At 40.1% G+C, this 19,790-nt stretch overlaps 1 protein-coding gene across 6 annotated transcripts in view; it reads left to right on the forward strand.

Annotated features, from left to right (window-relative positions):
- The first annotated feature begins 2,941 nt into the window (after nt 1-2,941).
- The window catches only part of LOC121392339, a 33,533-nt gene continuing 16,684 nt past the window's right edge, over nt 2,942-19,790 (forward strand). For 2 of the 6 annotated variants that reach the window (XM_041523583.1, XM_041523579.1), the window contains exons 1-2: nt 2,942-3,075; nt 15,779-15,883. The gene's annotated coding sequence lies outside the window, so the exon portion shown is untranslated. Of the gene's footprint in view, nt 3,076-15,778; nt 15,884-15,919; nt 16,356-19,790 lie in introns of those variants that run through there. The other 4 variants (XM_041523581.1, XM_041523578.1, XM_041523580.1 and 1 more) reach the window with 3 other exon arrangements.

Consider the following 19,790-nt stretch of genomic DNA (forward strand, 5'->3'; position numbering starts at 1 on the left):
ATTTTTAAGAGGAAACCCTCTGTCGCCACTACATGGGCTACTCTTTCCGATTAGCAGCAAGGGATCTTTTATTTGCGCTTCCCACAGGCAGGATAGCACAAACCATGGCCTTTGTTGAACCAGTTATGGATCACTGGTCGGTGCAAGTGGTTTACACCTACCCATTGAGCCTTGCGGAGCACTCACTCTACCTGCATCAGGGACCAGATTTTCAAATAAACAGTTGAGCTGACCACGTATTTTTATAAATATCTATTTTTATATATTTTTGGAAATTTTGTATTGTGTTTGTGTCAGTTGTTACTATCTTTAGCGAGTGACCTTGAGAATTGTTTCACAAGGAACATAGACGTGGTGCGGGGTCGCGGCGAGTTTAATATCCTATTTATTACCCATAAACGATCGTAATATACATCACTCGACTTGTTTGGTTGGCGTTCGTGTAAGGTTGTAGTGCGATAATCTATGGTATGTACCAGTATATGTTTAACCATATGTAACGTTTAATAATAAATGCTTCTATTTTTTTGTTTCCAAAACCAGCTGCCTAATCGTCACGACACGCTCACGTCACGCCAATATTACACTAGTTAGATACTGAGAGATTGTTATGACGTGAGCAATATCTTACACTGGTCACGTCACGCCAATATTACACTAGTTAGATATTGAGTGATTGTTATGACGTGAGCAATATCTTACACTGGTCACGTCACGCCAATATTACACCAGTTAGATATTGAGTGATTGTTATGACATGAGAAATATCTTACACTGGTCACGTCACGCCAATATTACACTAGTTAGATACTGAGTGATTGTTATGACATGAGCAATATCTTACACTGGAGTGTAATAAAACAATTTGAATCGACATCATATGGAGGGTTATTGGGTTTTAGGGAAACACGTTATCATTTATCATCATATACCTTTACCTAGTCGATGAACTTTGTGCTGATTATCATAGAACAATTAACACAAGACTAACCAAGGCCGTAGCTAGCAAGGGGGGGGGGGGGGGGGGGGGAAGACAAATTCGGAAAGCACTATAGAAACTTAAAGAAAAGGAGTTTTAGACTATTAACTACTCAGTTGCCCCCCCCCCCCCCCCTCCCAAACAAAAAATCCTAGCTATGGCCCTGCTAACATGTATTGCAGCATTGTTTACCAAATGACCGGCCTCGGTGGCGTCGTGGTTAGGCCATCGGTCTACAGGCTGGTAGGTACTGGGTTCGGATCCCAGTCGAGGCATGGGATTTTTAATCCAGATACCGACTCCAAACCCTGAGTGAGTGCTCCGCAAGGCTCCATGGGTAGGTGTAAACTACTTGCACCGACCAGTGATCCATAACTGGTTCAACAAAGGCCATGGTTTGTGCTATCCTGCCTGTGGGAAGCGCAAATAAAAGATCCCTTGCTGCTAATCGGAAGAGTAGCCCATGTAGTGGCGACAGCGGGTTTCCTCTCCAAATCTGTGTGGTCCTTAACCATATGTCTGACGCCATATAACCGTAAATAAAATGTGTTGAGTGCGTCGTTAAATAAAACATTTCTTTCTTTCTTTGTTTACCAAATGATTTCATTTCCCCTGACAATTTGATTAAACTACGGCATATGGATATTTGACACTTATAAGTGAGAATAACAGAGGGAAATATTTCAAAAGTGGTCAGTGCCAGACACAAAAATTCTAATTAGCAGCTCCAACTGAATTTTGCCTTAAATAATTCCGTACATGTTTTCAAAAATCATGTTTAAGCTACTATAAACATTAGGAATACCAGAAACACATGGCGTACACACATTAATATTCTAGGGAAGAAACTGTAGTTAATATCCAGTTTTATTACTTAAAAAGCCTTGTTAGCCATGTTTAAATGTTTATAAAGTCAGGAATGCTCCTTTAAGAGTCATGACTGTCATGTTTTAATGAAGTATAATAATGAAGAAAGCGCTTTAAAATATATATCTAGGTGTGGTATAATGCATTCATTGAAATTATACTGATGAAATGTATGACATTTGTTTTCATCCGACACCAAAATATAATTTCTATCTGACACCAAAACTAACATGTCTGTAGAAGACAAAGGGTTAGTCAGAAAAGTAAGTTAGTTATTCTAGATTTCAAACATGTTTCTTGGTTATGAAAAAAAATTCATTTGTTAATCAAAGATCCCTCATATACTTTTGATAGAATGTTGCATTGATTCTGACAAGTTGGCATCTTTGATTTCTACCAATGTCTGACACCAGAACTATTTAAATTGCATTAAGTTAAAATGAGTTAATTGAGGAATTTGTTATGCATAGTATTAGGAAGGAAGAAAATGTTTTATTTAACGACGCACTCAACACATTTTATTTACGGTTATATAGCGTCAGACATATGGTTAAGGACCATACATATATAGAGAGCACACCTGCTGTCGCCACTTCATGGGCTACTCTTTTTGATTAGCAGCAAGGGATCTTTTATATACACTATCTCACAGACAGGATAGTACATGCCACAGCCTTTGTCACACAAGTTGTGGAGCACTGGCTGGAACGAGAAATAGCCCAATGGGCCCACCGACGGGGATCGATCCTACATCGACCGCGCATCGAGCGAACGCTGTACCACTGGGATACGTTCCGTCCCTGCATAGTATTAATGCATCTTCTCCTGCCTCATACAAAACTATATTACTTTACTTCCTAATGCGAATGACTTGAAAGGAATACAGGGGCACAGTTTCAAAACTAGCATTTTGAAATATGCCCACCAGAGAGAGAGAGAGAGAGAGAGAGAGAGAGAGAGAGAGAGAGAGAGAGAGAGAGAGAGAGAGAGAGAGAGAGAGAGAGAGAGAGAGAGAGAGAGAGAGAGAGAGAGAGCATCCGCTGTCGCCACAAAGAATACTCCTGTCAATATTTTTAATGTGCAATTTTACATATTCAGGACAGTACATACCACGGACCTTGATGCACCAGTCGTTGAGCACTGGTTAGGATGGTAAAAACGTTAAGAGTCCACTGAAGGCGATAGATCTGACAGCCTATTAAGAAACATTCAACCCTGCTCCACCAATCGTAAGTTTTAACTTTGAATTTTCTTTTGTCTACCATTTAGTCACGGGCCAGTTGTCAACGTAAAATCCCCCGTGGGAATTTAATGAAAAAGGCATGCAACATACACCATTTTTAAGCTTAGGCCTTAGAGATTTTAAAAATGTGTGGTGCCTGTTTTTCCCTGACAGCTTCAAGGTCATATGTCAGGGTCAAATGTCAAGAATTGTTAAATACTGCTTCAGAGGTTTGATAATGGAATCAATCCCAGAAAAACATACATACTGATTGAAATTAATAAGACATAATGTATTTATGTTTATAATATTATATTTACATATACCCATTATTCCTGACAACTTCAAGGTCACATGTTAGGGTCAAAGGTCAAGAATGGTTAAATACAGCTTTACAGGTTTGATAACGGAATCAATCCCAGAAAAACATGTACATATTGCTGTGGCACTCGCCAAATTCACCAATTGCAAATAATTAAGTATAATTATTAAAGGGACATTCCTGAGTTTGCTGCAATTTGTAAGTTGCTATCGACTAACAGATACTTTTTAACGATTGTAATTACATATTAAATATATTTTTTCGGCTGTATATTTGTGCTGTATTGGCCATTCTCAGAGAATGTTACACCCTTGCACCACGGTGAGGTTACAGCACGCGCAGGGGTAAGACTCGATTCCATTCTACAGGACTCAAGTACCCGTGCAAGGAAGAGTACTTTAATTTTAATTATACATTTTTACTTCATTTTGCCATATGCTTTCCGCCTGTTACGTTATAGGCTATGAGATATGGAGAAAAAACAAAAGCCGGATGTGTGGAATGAATGAATGAATAATGAATTAATGAATGAATGAATGAATGTTTAACGACAGCCCAACACAAAAATACACATCGGTTATTGGATGTCATAAAATGGTAAGTATATTATTTATTTTATTAATATTTATAGAAAATTAATATAAATATACTCTTCAAAAGAAGAAACGCAAAACCACATTGTCGTAACATTTGGAGAATTGATTTAATTATTGAATGATGAGTCCGATAATTACCAAATGTTGCAGGATTGTTCACAATTCACTCTAGTCCATTGTGAGTAAGTGATAGGACACACCACCAAGGTCAAGGTCATCTGGAGTCAATACCGGGTGTGGCCTCCGCGTGTGTTGACAACTGCCTGGCACCGCCTGCCCATTGAAGCAACCAGAGTACGGATGACGTCCCGGGGGATGGTGGCCCACTCGGCCTGCAAGGCTGCTGCCAGCTCGGGCAGGGTCTGGGGCTGTGGTTGTCGCTGTCGGAGGCGTCGGTCCAACTAGTCCCATAGATGCTCAATTGGGTTCAAATCCGGTGATATCGATGGCCAAGGAAGGACATTAATGTTGTTGTTCTGTAGGAAAGCCGTTGTGAGACGTGCTGTGTGAGGCCTGGCGTTGTCATGTTGGAACACTGCGTTGGCGTTGGCCATAACTGGAACGTTGTGTGGCCGGAGGATCTGGTCAATGTAGCCCTGTGCATTCAGGTTGCCCTGCACGTGGACCAGGTCAGTTCTGCCAGTGTGTGAGATGGCTGCCCACACCATGACACTACCCCCGCCGAATCTGTCCACTTCCTGCACCCAGTTTGCCGCATAACGTTCACCACGACGCCTATACACGCGACATCTTCCATCATGACGTCGGAGCAGAAATCGGGACTCGTCACTGAACCACACCTGTCTCCATCGCAGTTGAGGCCATTGTCGATGAATCTGGCACCACTGCAGTCGGAGTCGACGGTGTTGTGGTGTTAAGATGACACCTCGAACTGGACGTCTGGCACGAATTCCTACCTCACGTAGGCGGTTCCGTACTGTCTGGTCGGATATCCTGCGCAAACCTGGTATTGCTGCGGCTGTGGAGGTGGCAGTAGTCAATCGTTCCCGAAGGTGGCGTACCCGGATGTAGCGGTCCTGCCCGGGGGTAGTGACCCGTGGTCGACCGGATCTAGGGAGGTCACGTGTTGATCCATGTTGCTGGTAACGGTCCCACAGTCTGGAGATGGTGCTTGGGGACACATGGAATGCCCTGGCAACGGCCGTTCTGGATTCGCCTGCGTCTAGTCGGCCGATGGCATTGTTTCTCTGCGGTTCACTGAGACGTGGCATGTCCTGGATTGTCAACTGTCGGCCAGATACAGAGGCCAGGCAAGCGAACACCCTGCACTTTTATACTGTCGGTGTTCATGTTGCACGTGCAGACAACGCACGTGCAGTGGTGACATGGTTTGCACGTGGCTGCGTTTTTGCGAAGATTCACATTTTGGAACTTTATTGTACAGTAGCTGCGTTTTATCGAATGTAACCGTGGGAATGTGTTTGGGACATGCAATGACCTTATATTCACAAAGCATGAACCGGTAGGAAACATAAAATCGGAGTTATAACCCATTTGTACCCTTTTGCGTTTCTTTTTTTGAAGAGTATAGAAAGTATTTCCTTATAGTGCAATGGAAAGACCAAATTTATTAAAAGTTAAAGGAACAGCCGTAACCGGCTGAAGAGAAATAAATTTCATTCCGTCCAGCGGATAGCCCGAGTACTCTGACTGTAAGAGGGCTAGACGGACATTTGGACGATTATTTAGTACAAATAATCATCCAAATGTCCGTCTAGCCCTCGTACAGTCAGATTACTCCGGCTATCCAGCGGAATGAATAAAAAGTCGTTGAGCGACTCATGTATATAGTCCAGGCAAAATTGTGAAAGACCCATCACAAATTGCAAAAGTTTTAATTTCAACGGTATTCAACTCTGTGTGTACTACAAAATAACATATAAAAAATGTAGAACAAGATAATTAGTGGAACAATTTTAAATTCAACGTTGAAAATATGCTGGTTAAAATAAGTTAGGGGACACTAACATTTTAATTTTATGTTTTTATATTCAACTGGTAACTCAATTAAACATTATGAGAATAACTTTAACAGCTATCTAACACTTCAAAAGTGTTGCAATATTACAGGACTTGTGGTGTTCACTTCTCTGACAAAAGTTCGGTGCACCTCGAACTTTGACCCAGCCGGAAGTTATTTGGTTTAGAACTACCGACAACTAGTACGTGGTCCAATTAGGCAAAACAAAATTGTGTGTTTCCGAGAACCCAATCCTACCAAGAAAAGAGGGCCAACCCTAATTATTTTTTAATTAAAAAAATAATATGATGGTGGGGCATGTTTGAGGCTTTAGATATGATAACACATCCCTGCACATATTTCTTTTTAATATGGGTGGTACTTGTCACTGGCTGATATTCAACACCTCATCAGAATACGTGTCATCACTTGTCATCACTCATTCCGTCTTCAAAACGTACATACAACCGCAACACTAGTAGTTATATGTCCAACTAGAGCAGCTAAAAGAAACAAATATTGTTCTTGAATTGTGGAAACATTAAATCTAAGAACAAATGATTGATATATAAATTTGCTATTATTTAAAATTAAAATAGTTTACAGGTATAAGGAGCTTGATACTGTGTACATATACATTTTGTATGACCACTGAAGAAATGATAGATATCCTGCTGCTTAAAATATTTTTACAGTGGGCATAAACAGTTAATATTTTGTATGATTGTAAATGTCACAATAAGAAAACAAGCTGTATTTTCTAAATCTAGTCTAGTTCTTGGAGACATGATTAGACCTACACGTAGTCCAGCTTTAACGAACCATTTGAGATGCCTAAAAGAACAATTTGAATACACACACATAACACACACACACACACACACACACACATATAACACACACACACACACACACACATATATATATATATATATATATATATATATTATATATATGTGTGTGTGTGTGTGTATACAGTCAAACCTGTCCTAGCGGCCACCTGTACTCAGCGGTCACCTGCCTTAAGCGGCCACTTTTTTCCTCCCAAACGATTTATAATGTAAATGCACCTGTAATAAGCGGTCACCTGTCTAACGTGGCCAGCGGCCACCTAAATCGGATCCCAAATCGCTAAAATACCTGTATTAAGCGGCCACAGTAAAGTTTTACTCTTATATAAAAGGGATATTTTAACAACAGCGATAAGGTGCAGCAAATAACCGATCTTCACACCTTCAGGAATACTAGTACCCATTCAGTCCCGACATCTCCACTGTGTATCAATTATGGAAGTATGACTCTGGCATGCATCTTATTGCCTCTGGGCAGGTTACCCTTGACATTTGTAGATTCACTTACTATGACAATACACCGCATGAAGTAGAAATTAAATAATTAAATAGAAAAAGAAAACAAACTTGTGGAGAACGGTTAATTTAATACATTTTGTTTGCATTATTTCTGAAGGAGATGACATGTCAAAAGTTGATTTATAGTCAACTGTGAAGCACATATCCCTTGATTAGCAGTATAGACGGTAAAACTATATATGTGGCAATCTGTACTCAGCGGCCACCTGTCTTAAGCGGCCACTTTTATCTACTTCCTTGTGTGGTCGCTTAAGACAGGTTTATATATATACATTGTATATACGTATATATAAACCATCGCTGCTGCTACTGGATCAAGAAAAGTGCCCATGCATAAGAACCCTAGCTGATTTTAAGCTGACACCCTCTGGCTTTTTTATGTCATGTCATAGAGTTTTACGTGCACATTTAGAACAAGCTGTTGTAGCGCACGCCTGTCGTGGGCGAAAGAGCCGGCCTTGGCCGGCTCCTCCGTCCATGACAGGAAAGGTTGGGGAGGGAAGAGGAGGGACCGCCTGCACTGGCAGGTGCAAGGGAGCACCAGCAGCCCGATCAAATCGGTAGCAGGCGGGTGGTGGTGGTGGTGGTGCTATGGAATTTGAATGGAGCAGTTAAATGCCAAAGAGAAAAGGGTGCGCAATTTTGATTGAGGGTATTTGGCGCAATTTTGAACGGTCGGTCGAAAGGTAAATGGCCGAGCTAATATAGGTTTTGATAGGCTTTTTTACGTCTGTCCCAGACTGTACCGGCCTCGGTGGCGTCGTGGTTAGGCCATCGGTCTACAGGCTGGTAGGTACTGGGTTCGGATCCCAGTCGAGGCATGGGATGTTTAATCCAGATGCCGACTCCAAACCCTGAGTGAGTGCTCCGCAAGGCTCCATGCGTAGGTGTAAACCACTTGCACCGAGTGATCCATAACTGATTTAACAAAGGCCATGGTTTGTGCTATCCTGCCTGTGGGAAGCGCAAATAAAAGATCCTTTGCTGCCTGTCGTAAATGAGTAGCCTATGTGGCGACAGCGGGTTTCCTCTAAAAAAAACAGTGTCAGAATGACCATATGTTTGACGTTCAATAGCCGATGATAAGATAAAAAATCAATGTGGTCAAGTGGCGTCGTTAAATAAAGCAAACTTTACTTTTTACTGTCCGAGACTGAAGGTCGTCACGTGTGCTGGCCCCACGCGATAATGTCAAACAAAAAACATTTTCAAGCATTTTTAGTTTAGTTTTTTTAAAGACATAATTTCAATTGGTAGTGATTATCGTAGTTTTTGGTCAAAATTATGATCGCTGCAGATTCTACCCTGTACGGTCCTTTCCTTTAGGCTCCGATTGTCAGTTTGTTTTCCCAAGCTAGCCTCGCGATGTAAACAATACACATAACCTATAAACACATTTAAAAAAAAAATACAATCAACCGCCCTGGTGGGCCTACCTACCACATTTCAGCTATATGGGCCTAGAACGTTTTTCACAAAATGACAAAGCAGACGATTGGAGAATTTTTTTTATAAATAATTTCACATAATTCGCGATAGAGGCCAATACACATAACCTCTACACAAAATATTTTAAACATTCAATACCCCGAGGTACCTAATTACCTAAAAAATGTTCACGAAATCGGTTCAGAACGTTCCTCAGAAAATGACAAAATAGGCAGCTGAAAAAAACAAATCCAAGCAAACACAATAGGTTCCCACCATTGACTTGGAAACCTAATAATAATCATCATAATCCCACCAAAAACAATAGGTTCACCAGCGGAAAACGCTTGGACACCTAATAATTTATCATTTGACATGTGTAAGACTTTGTATTTTAAAATTGAATTGAACTGATTGAACTCTTTTGAAAGCGTGTCAACATCGATTTTAAGGGTTTATGAGCATGGTCCCGTGTAAACGTTTGGAAAACAGATGAATGAAATGCAATTTTGTACATTCTTACAAGTAACACAGGGCCGTAGCTAGGATTTTTTGTTGGGGGGGGAGGGGGGGGGGGGCAACTGAGTAGTTAATAGTCTAAAAACTCCTTAAACAGTTAAGAAGATAATTTTCTTTAAGTTTCTAGAATGCTTTCCGGATGCCCCCCCTCCCCCCCCCCCCCCCCCCCGCAAGCTACGGCCCTGTAATATTCATCATAATAAATGCGGGATATGTCAATAGTACGTTTTTGATTCAGAATAATTGGGAGTGGTGTTGTGTGGTGATGGGGTGGCTAAAGCCCTCCAGTCCCCCTACTACGCAATGTCCGTAACTCTTACCATATTTTGAAAACTCATAACCATGTTTTTAAGAATGGGTGCTTTTTTGTGCAATAGGTTAGGGTGTTTTTTTAAGGGTGTGGTCAAATAAACCAAATATAATATGGTTTGTATAATATATATGTGGAGGGGAGCGGGGGCTTGAGGGTGTGGATGCAGGATGGAAACATAAATAGTTTCAAGTAGAATGGTATACAATGGTATCCGCTTGTTTATAACAGAACTATCCTACTGTCAGTGTCTTCGTGAAAATCGTTTGTCGATTCTCGCATGTCAGTCGGTTCTTGCAGTGACAACGAGGAGCACGTGCTATGGAATACCGGCGGTGACATGCTAATTGTTATTTCCTATTTGCTCGTTGCTAATTGCTTAATGTAGGTATCCGTTCTCTAAATCGATGTTTTAAAGGTTGTCGATTACACTATAGTCGATGAACTACTAAAGTACTGTCGGAAATAGAATAAAAATGATTTTCGTCGATTACTTCTTACATATTAAACAGACAAGTAAATATTTTGTAAATATCTATTTAATGATAGTCTACCTAATTTAGCATTTACTTGTTTCAGCTTTCATTGATGTACAAGGTGGTGTTTACTCTTGAAATTAAAAGAAAGATGTCAGTAAACAGGTTATTTGTGCACTTTACTGGACCAGACTATAACACATTTTGGTCAACATGTGTCAACTTCATTGCTGTTACAATATGCGAGGGACCCTTTCTGGTGACAATTTACCCCTGTCCCTCTCCAAAACTAAATATTTGTAAACATTTATAAGTAACTCCTGAGCAAAACTGTCAAGAACCATTTTGTGATCTATTATACCGGTATTAAATGTGCTATCTCAAAGTTTCATAATAACAGCTACTGCAAATCATGATTTTATTAAATTTTGCTTTAACATTTAAAGACTACACCTTTAACTATGCCCATAAATGATTATTATAAATAATTGTATCTACTAGTAGAAAATACATTTTTATTGGAGAATCTTTATCACAAACATGCTCACATATAACTTCTAATATAGCACTTTTAAGTGGTTGAAATATTGTGTACATTTCTAATGTACTTATAATGAATTTATATTCACTAAATATGTTGGTCATAATTAATAATTTATGCTGCAATTCAAAATAATCAGTTAACTTGCAGCTTTAAATTAAAAGTTTGTTTAAGGGTAAATGAAATTGACACATATCGTCAACATGTATTATAGTATGTTCCAATAAAGGTCACACATCTCCTGTTAACTGACATCTTTATTTTAATTTTAAGAGTAAACACCACCTTGTACATCAATGCGAGCCCAAACAAGTAAATGCTAAATTAGGTACAGTATCATTAAATAGGTATTTACAAAATATTTACTTGTCAATTTAATATGAAAGAAATAATTGACGAAAATAATTTTTATTCTATTTCCGACACTACTTTAGTACATGTATATATATGGTGAAAAGTACACATGTCACCGCCGGTATTCCATATTACACACCGGCCTCGGTGGCGTCGTGGCAGGCCATCGGTCTACAGGCTGGTAGGTACTGGGTTCGGATCCCAGTCGAGGCATGGGATTTTTAATCCAGATACCGACTCCAAACCCTGAGTGAGTGCTCCGCAAGGCTCAGTGGGTAGGTGTAAACTACTTGCACCGACCAGTGATCCATAACTGGTTCAACAAAGGCCATGGTTTGTGCTATCCTGCCTGTGGGAAGCGCAAATAAAAGATCCCTTGCTGCTAATCGGAAGAGTAGCTCATGTAGTGGCGACAGCGGGTTTCCTCTCAAAATCTGTGTGGTCCTTAACCATGTGTCTGACGCCATATAACCGTAAATAAAATGTGTTGAGTGCGTCGTTAAATAAAACATTTCTTTCTTTCCATATTACACATTTAGTCAGCGCGTTGGGCGGGATTTAGTTCAGTCGGTTGAATGTTCGCTTGAGGTGAATTCATTCAGCCCATTTCAGCTTAGGATGTTTCAGAATTGATTTTATGTGATGGTTTTTTTTTTTTTTGGTTTTTTTTTTTGGGGGGGGGGGTTTAATTACCAACCACAAACAAAATGAAATCTGAGACGGAACGGGGGGTGGGGAGCGGGTGTGTGCCTGCTGGTGAGCTTCGATCCCTCGTAGCCAATCATTTGAGACAGCGTGTTATATTGTGCTTGTTTTTATTCTTTTCTGTTTGTTCGTTCGTTCGTTTATTTTTATATGGGGGGGGGGGGGGGGGGGGGGGGACGGAACGTAGCTCAGTAGTAAAGCGCTCACCAGATGCGCGATCGATCTAGGATCGATTCTCGTCGGTGTGTCAATTGGGCTATTTCTTGTTCGAGCCATTGCTCCACAATTGGTGTAACAAAGGCGGTGGTATGTACTATCATGTCTGTGGGATGGTGCATATAAAAGATCCCTTGCTGCTAATCGAAAAGAGTAGCCCATGAAGTGGGGACAGCCGGTTTCCTCTCTCAGTATCTGTGTGACCCTTAACCATATGTCTCACGCCATATAACCGTAAATACAATGTGTTGAGTGTGTCGTTAAATAAAATATTTCTTTCTTTCTTTCCATATAACCGTAAATAAAATGTGTTGAGTGCGTCGCTAAATAAAACAGTTCCTTCCTGCCTTTCTTTTATTTTTTGTTAACTGGTGATTGTTTTGTTTTCTTTGCTTGTATGTGTGTGTGTGTGGGGGGGGGGGGGGGGTGTCTTTATATAGGTAGTTTAAGGGTTGAGGCCTGACGTCAATATATATCTTAGAATGCAAGAACATTCTGGACCATTGCCATAATTCTAAATATCATTAATAAGTAGAGTATGGTGGTTACGTAGATGTTTGAATAAAGTATATTTAGGGGAAAATCAAATATATTTTTGTTCAGGTAATACTTTGTTTGGCTATTTAATAGGTCAGTGGTCTGTGACAATATGCCTTTAAGCCATAGTTACAGTCGGAGACCAAGCTATGTAATTTTCTGGCAATCGCTGCCCACCACACGATAGTAAAATATTCCCGCTCAAAGACCACAACAATCCTCTTTGACGTCAAATGCATTTACATCGATCATTTTTTTCGACTTACTTGATTAAAAAAAATCCACATATTAATCACTAATACACACACTACAGAAAGAAATCCGACAGCACCCACATTCAGCTACGCTTCGTGACTCCGTCGCAAGAATTACAAAGCTCGCTGACCTATATCGTGACGTAGGTCACGTGATCGCCCACTCGGCGACTTCGCCAAAATAGTAAAGTTTGTTTTATTTAACGACGCCACTAGAGCACATTGATTTTTTTTATCTTATCATCGGCTATTGGGCGTCAAACATATGGTCATTCTGACACTGGTTTTTTTTAGAGGAAACCCGCTGTCGCCACATAGGCTACTCTTTTCACGACAGGGAGCAAGGGATCTTTTATTTGCGCTTCCCACAGGTAGGATAGCACAAACCATGGCCTTTGTTGAACCAGTTATGGATCACTGGTCGGTGCAAGTGGTTTACATCTACCCATTGAGCCTTGCGGAGCGCTCACTCAGGGTTTGGAACGACTCCGCCAAAGTTACAGGGGCCGTCTCATACCAAGCGACGTTACAACATGGATTACAAAATGCCGATCAATAAAATATGTTACTGAGATATATTCGCAGTGAAAGGCAGCCAGCCTGTCAGAAATTCAGAACATGCTTTGAATGTGGGAGATGTGTATCAAGTGCCAATCAAGATTCTGCTCACCTGGTGAGGTGAGGTGAATGTATTACTGATACAAGATGAACCAACTTTCAAAGTATCCTGGATATCGGCATGGACTGCTGGCAAGCCTTGGTATATATTTGTTGAGGTAGTAGATGGTATCTTGTGTACATACACAAGGTAACAACATACCATTAATAATGTAAATGTCTTTAGAAATCCATGTAAAATGCCTATAATTATGACAATCGGTCCAAATTTTCCTATAAAACTGCTATATTTGACCTCAAAATTCCTATAAAACTCCTATATTTTAGTATGCAAATTCCTATATTTCCTATATTTTAATATACATGTCACGGGGATTCTATAATACCCGTATCTATTAGATCTCTCTGTAACAGGCTGTTAAACCCTAGTATGGCTCGTCTCTAGGTATGATCAGAGATACGATCTTATATAAGTATATATTATTATAGCACGTTAGTTCTCTAGAAACACAACAAAAACACAATACACTTTGGAATCTGTATTAATCTACGCTGACAAATGTACAGCCATAGAAGTTAATTAATAACAGCAATAATAACAACCCAGAACTGATCACTTAATTAGTTAATCTCTAGGTGTCTAGTTACACAATATGCGAATCACTTCACCGTTACACCACACCCACACGTGTGATAATTGAGAAACGCTTCCAGGAGAAGTTAATTAATAAAGGAATTACACCACCATTCCTAACTGGTTAATTTTTAATTAACCCTAACTACTCATTCAGTAACCTTGTAACACAGAATTAATATTTATCACAATAAAGACAATAACCTACAGTGTACCTAGGTCCTCTAGGATGACTGGCTAAGCTTTATATTACCAAATACTCATATACTGTTAGAACAAAAAGTCTACGATTTACTTCGTCAGATGACCAAAGACACTATCTAAAGAATATTGGTATAATACAGTATTAAAATATTTAAAAGTCACATCAATCACATCAAGGTTATACACAGAGCAGAAATGATATTTACCAAAGTCCAAACGGACTAACGTTCCCAGGAAGCTTCCTTTTCCGTTTCTCCTCGATATCTCTAAAACACTAGCTATTTATTATAAATCAGGATTTTGCCTGGGGGTACAAGGCGGTACCTCACGTATCATCTCATATTCCAACTCTACTAGAGTCGGTATTATTTCTCTCTGATCGTCAGACTTACTGACGCCATCGTCGCCAAATCACGGTTGTAAAACCCGCACTCGCAGAGGTATTACGTAACTACTCGCCACATGGCCTCCGCATCTGGCTAAGGGTGTGTATTAGGCGTACCGATCGAGGACGGTCAAGCAGAAGTCTTACGTAACAAGTTGCCCATCTGGGCTACGGGCAATAAACTGCACACGGCCCTCTAACACAATTAAAATCGCCACAGGCGAAACAAATTTAGGAGCATGTACCGTCACAATACACAAATGGCTAGGGGGCCTGATTGTCGTACCTGTTAACTGCCAGTGCGTGTCGATGGGTAATCTCATTAATTATGACTACATCAGGCCCGTAGCTAGGATTTTGAGCCAGTAGCTAGGATTTCGTTTAGGCTTATGGTGAGGAACGAGTTGCTTAGGGGGATCCGGGGGCATATTGAAAAAAAAGTCACTGGAGGGGGGGGGGGGGGTCGACTGACCCCCCCCCCCCCGACCCCCCATTGGCTTACGGGCCTGTACATTCTTCACTGAAAAAAGTTTTAAATCTTTTTTTTAACATTCCCACACTCACTCTTGTTTTGAGTACAGTTTCTGGTCCTGATTAGATTAGAAATCGTGGTCGCAACGAGCGTGCTTGAACATTAAATTGATCTGACCTGGAAGTCATTTGTCATGAAACTTATCAAAGCGAGGGAGCGGGACGTAGCCCAGTGATAAAGCGCTCATTTGATGCGCGGTCGGTTTGGGATCGATCTCCGTCGGTGGGCCCATTGGGCTATTTCTCGCTCCAGCCAGTACACCACGACTGGTACATCAAAGGCCGTGGTATGTGTTATCCTGTCTATGGGATGGTGCATATAAAAGTTCCCTTGCTGCTAATCTAAAAGAGTAGCCCATGAAGTGGCGACAGCGGGTTTCCTCTCTCAGTATCTGTGTGGTCCTTAACCATATGTCCGACGCCATATAACCGTAAATAAATGTTTTGAGTGCGTCGTTAAATGAAACATTTCTTTCTTATTAACACTCCCACACCCCTCTCGTTCTGAGTACAGTTTCTGGCCCTGCTCAGAAATCGTGGTTGCAACGAGCGTGCTTGAACATGAAATTGATCTGACCTGGCGAAACTCATGAAAACGTGTTCAACTCCATACACGTTGATATTGCCGTCGGTCCTTAGGCGCCAGCTTGTCTATTATGACTCAGCTCCTGTCTACAGCTGGTCCTCGGTGTAACCATTCAACTGATTTATTTTTCTCTCTCGTTCCAGCCAGGACTGAATATCTGTCCAAATGTTCGTCTAGCCTTCTATAGTCAGAGTACTCGGGCTGTGACATCTGTTGCGAGATCTGTAGCTGACGTCAAGACAGACGCGGTGTGTTTTGTTACATTCCACTCAATTTGATTTATTATGGATTGACACCATATTCGCCATACCCATTGTGTTTTACATGAGTAGTCTTCATCGCTGCTGTAATCAGGATCAAGCTATAGAAATAACTTGCACAAGCAATACAATACTAGGTGTAACTAGGTCAAGTACAATGGTCCTTTGGAAACTACTTAGCTGTAGATAAACGTATTTTTAAATACAATTAGTTACAATTCACGCAGCCGTACGGTGCGGTGTTGAAACGTCTCCTAGTATATACTTGTAAGGTACAGCAGAAGGCCGTTTATCGAGATAACCCAGCACCGCCCTGTGTTTGATTTTTACTTTGGCAAATCTTCATTGATGGTGCATTCGCATATATTCATTCTGTGTAAGCTTCGCCCGGTTTTCTGTGGATTTGTGGTTTCTTGGCTGTGGTAAGGAGTTACTTGCGGTGCTTGTCACTGATAACACGGTAAGTCGATGGAATGCTGGTCAACTTGATTCAAAACCAACTCGCCTCTTACCAACTCACCCCTTACCAACTCACCCCAGCGTTTAGTCAACTCGCCTCAAACTTTACTGTCCGTAATTAATTGTGACGAAATTAAAAATAGACGTCTACAACTATGGTGTCATTTTATTTATTAATATTACAGTGAAACTCCGCTATTACGACCACTTATTAAAATGGTTTTATATTGGGGAGATGTAATAATCAATTAAAATGTACTGTCAATCCTATTTTGACGATGTTTGTGAGTTTGGCCCTTATATACTTAAAGGAATGATCAGGCAAGGCTTTTGGACTCCGACTGGTGTGCATATTCAATAATATTTAATGCACATTATTGCTAAAATATTGGTATATTTATTTAATAAAACGGTAATGATATAAGTTGACTAAACAGTGTAGGGCGAGTTGGGGAGGGGAGGGCGATTTGGTTTAGGTGCGAGTTGACCTGCTCCCAGTCGCATCATGTGCATTTTATTACTCATTTCGAACCCAGTACCTACCAGCCTGTTGACCGATTGCCTAACCACGACACCACCGAGGCCGGTAACAACACAACAGTGAATTAGAGCACATTGATTTAATCATTGACTGTCGGATGTCAAACATTTGGCAATTTTGACATAGTCTTAGAGAGGTAACCGGCTACATTTATCCATCAGTAGCAAGGGATATTTTATATGAACCATCCCACAGACAGGACAGCATATACCACGGCCTTTGGTGTTAGTTTCAACCTGTGAAGATGAACACTGTTTTGTTAATCTACAAACCTGAAACACATTTGAATATAAAAGAGAGCGCATCTAAAGTCTATCACATTTAAATGGGAAAATAGACTAACCGTTACTTACGGAAAAATATTTCGGGGTATTACAAAAACCAGGATGACCGGAAAAACTTCGGATGTACGAAAATGAATATTCAAAACAATAAAATATCGGTAACTTCAAATTTAAATGACAAAAAAGAAAACCCAACCCAAAAAACGTGTGAAAAATACGTAATAGTGTTTATACACTAGGGTTTGTCACTTTAAGAGTCTAGGACGAGATATGTCAACAAAGACACGACAATTTCGTTATTCACGTTATTTGAGCCATATTGTTTATAATATAGTACAATATAATACCATACCATACCATACCATACCATACACCAAACCATACACCATACAATACCATACGCCATACCATACCATACACCATGCCATACCATACCATACACCACACCATACCATACCATACCATACCATACCACACCATACCACACCATACCACACCACATCATACCACATCATACCATACCATATACCATACCATACACCATACCATACCATACCATACACCATACCAGAACAGAACAGAACATGTGATGCTGTTTTTCGATTCTCGTTGTTTACGACCAATTAGTTGTTAATCTGAGCGCATCCGATATAGGGTTATAGCGAAAACGGCATCGTACCAAAACGGCCCCAATCGAAAATGGAACCAAATTTGACAAAACGGAACCTAACGTTGGCTGAATTGGCACCGAAATCTATGGACAAAACGGAACCTAGTGTTGGCTGAAATGGCGCAAAATATTTTAAAATGTATGACTAAAACATTTAGCGGGTTTCCTCTATAAGACTAAATGTCCAAATTACCAAATGTTTGACATCCAATAGACGTTGAATAATAAATCAATGTACTCTAGTGGTATCGTTAAACAAAACTCTTTAAACTGTGATCAAGATATAACTGCTGTCACTTCCGATGAATACAGCCTCTAAAGGCGCATACAGACTGAAAGCGGCGCGTTCGTGCGGTCCGGCTAAAAATGAGAGTGTCTAGACTTGATGCGTACGTCTGCAAAACGAATGCGGCCAGCCACAATGAACTAATTCGTGTATGGTATATATGCCTGTAAAACGGAGGACGCAATGAAAAATTCGTGTATGGTGTATATGTCTCCAAAACGGAGGACGCAATGAAAAATTCGTGTATGGTGTATATGTCTCCAAAACGGAGGACGCAATGAAAAATTCGTGTATGGTGTATATGCCTCTAAAACGGAGGTCGCAATGAAAAATTCGTGTATGGTATATATGCCTCTAAAACGGAGGACGCAATGAAAAATTCGTGTATGGTGTATATGTCTCCAAAACGGAGGACGCAATGAAAAATTCGTGTATGGTGTATATGCCTCTAAAACGGAGGACGCAATGAAAAATTCGGGTATGGTGTATATGCCTCTAAAACGGAGGTCTGCGGGCGGTAGAACTACCGGACGCAACAGATCGACCGCACGCACGCACCGCATTCAGTGTATGTGAGCCTCAAGGCTGTCAGAAAATCCTCTGAATGGAACGTCTTTCTAGGGATAACCCCTGCGCGTGCTGTAACCTCACCGTGGTGCAGGGGTGTAACATTCTCTTTGAGAATGGCCAATACAGCACAAATCCCCTTGGGTTTTTTAGATATAATAGAAATTTTGAGTAAAAGTCAGTATCTATTTGTGATATTTGTATTTTTGCACAGTACTTTACACTGTTTTTATTTAAATTTTGAATTTTTATATTGATGTTGATCATCACTATTTGTTTGCATTACCATAGTTTGACACCCACACCCAATAGCCGATGTATTTTTCGTGCTGGGGCGTCGTTAAACATTCATTCATTCATTCTAGGGATAAAATTAGCATTTTTATGAAAGTGTACGTCAGTGTTCTTTTGTTATTTTAGAGGATATCCAATTAATTTCTTTGTATATAACTAATAATTTTACTCGCATTATAAGCGGTATTAATTATTATATCGTTTGCGTTTAAATATATGACAAGCAAAACATCTTTGAACATTAGTATACATCGTCGTTCAAACATATTGATATTGCCCGGGAAGTAGATAAAGTTGTATAGATGGCCCTAAAATGAATTCTACGTAGTGGTACAATTAAGAATATCTCCTTCCCGGCACTAGTTAACTGCCCCATTACATATTTGTCGATGTGTGCAGTCAAAAGGTAACGACGAGCTGATACCGTTCCATAGGTGTACTGACACCCATTATTTTAAAGGGACATTCCTGAGTTTGCTGCATTGTAAGATGTTTCCGTTTAATAAAAATATTTCTACGATTAAACTTACATATTACATATATTTTCTTGTTTAGAATATCAGTGTCTGTATATTCAATATGTTTCTGGTCGTCTTAATATTTGTAAGAAGCGAAAAAATTATATTTTTGGAAATAAAATGAAATTTAACATAGTACAAATATTATAACGATCAGAAACACGTTTAATATACAGACACTAATATTTTATACAGAAAAAATATATTTGATATGTAATTACAATCGTAAAAAAGTCTTTGTTAGTCGACAACATCTTAAAAAGTCCAGCAAACTCA

This window comes from Gigantopelta aegis, unplaced genomic scaffold, assembly GCF_016097555.1.
Source record: "Gigantopelta aegis isolate Gae_Host unplaced genomic scaffold, Gae_host_genome ctg3620_pilon_pilon:::debris, whole genome shotgun sequence".
Classification (NCBI taxonomy): domain Eukaryota; kingdom Metazoa; phylum Mollusca; class Gastropoda; order Neomphalida; family Peltospiridae; genus Gigantopelta; species Gigantopelta aegis.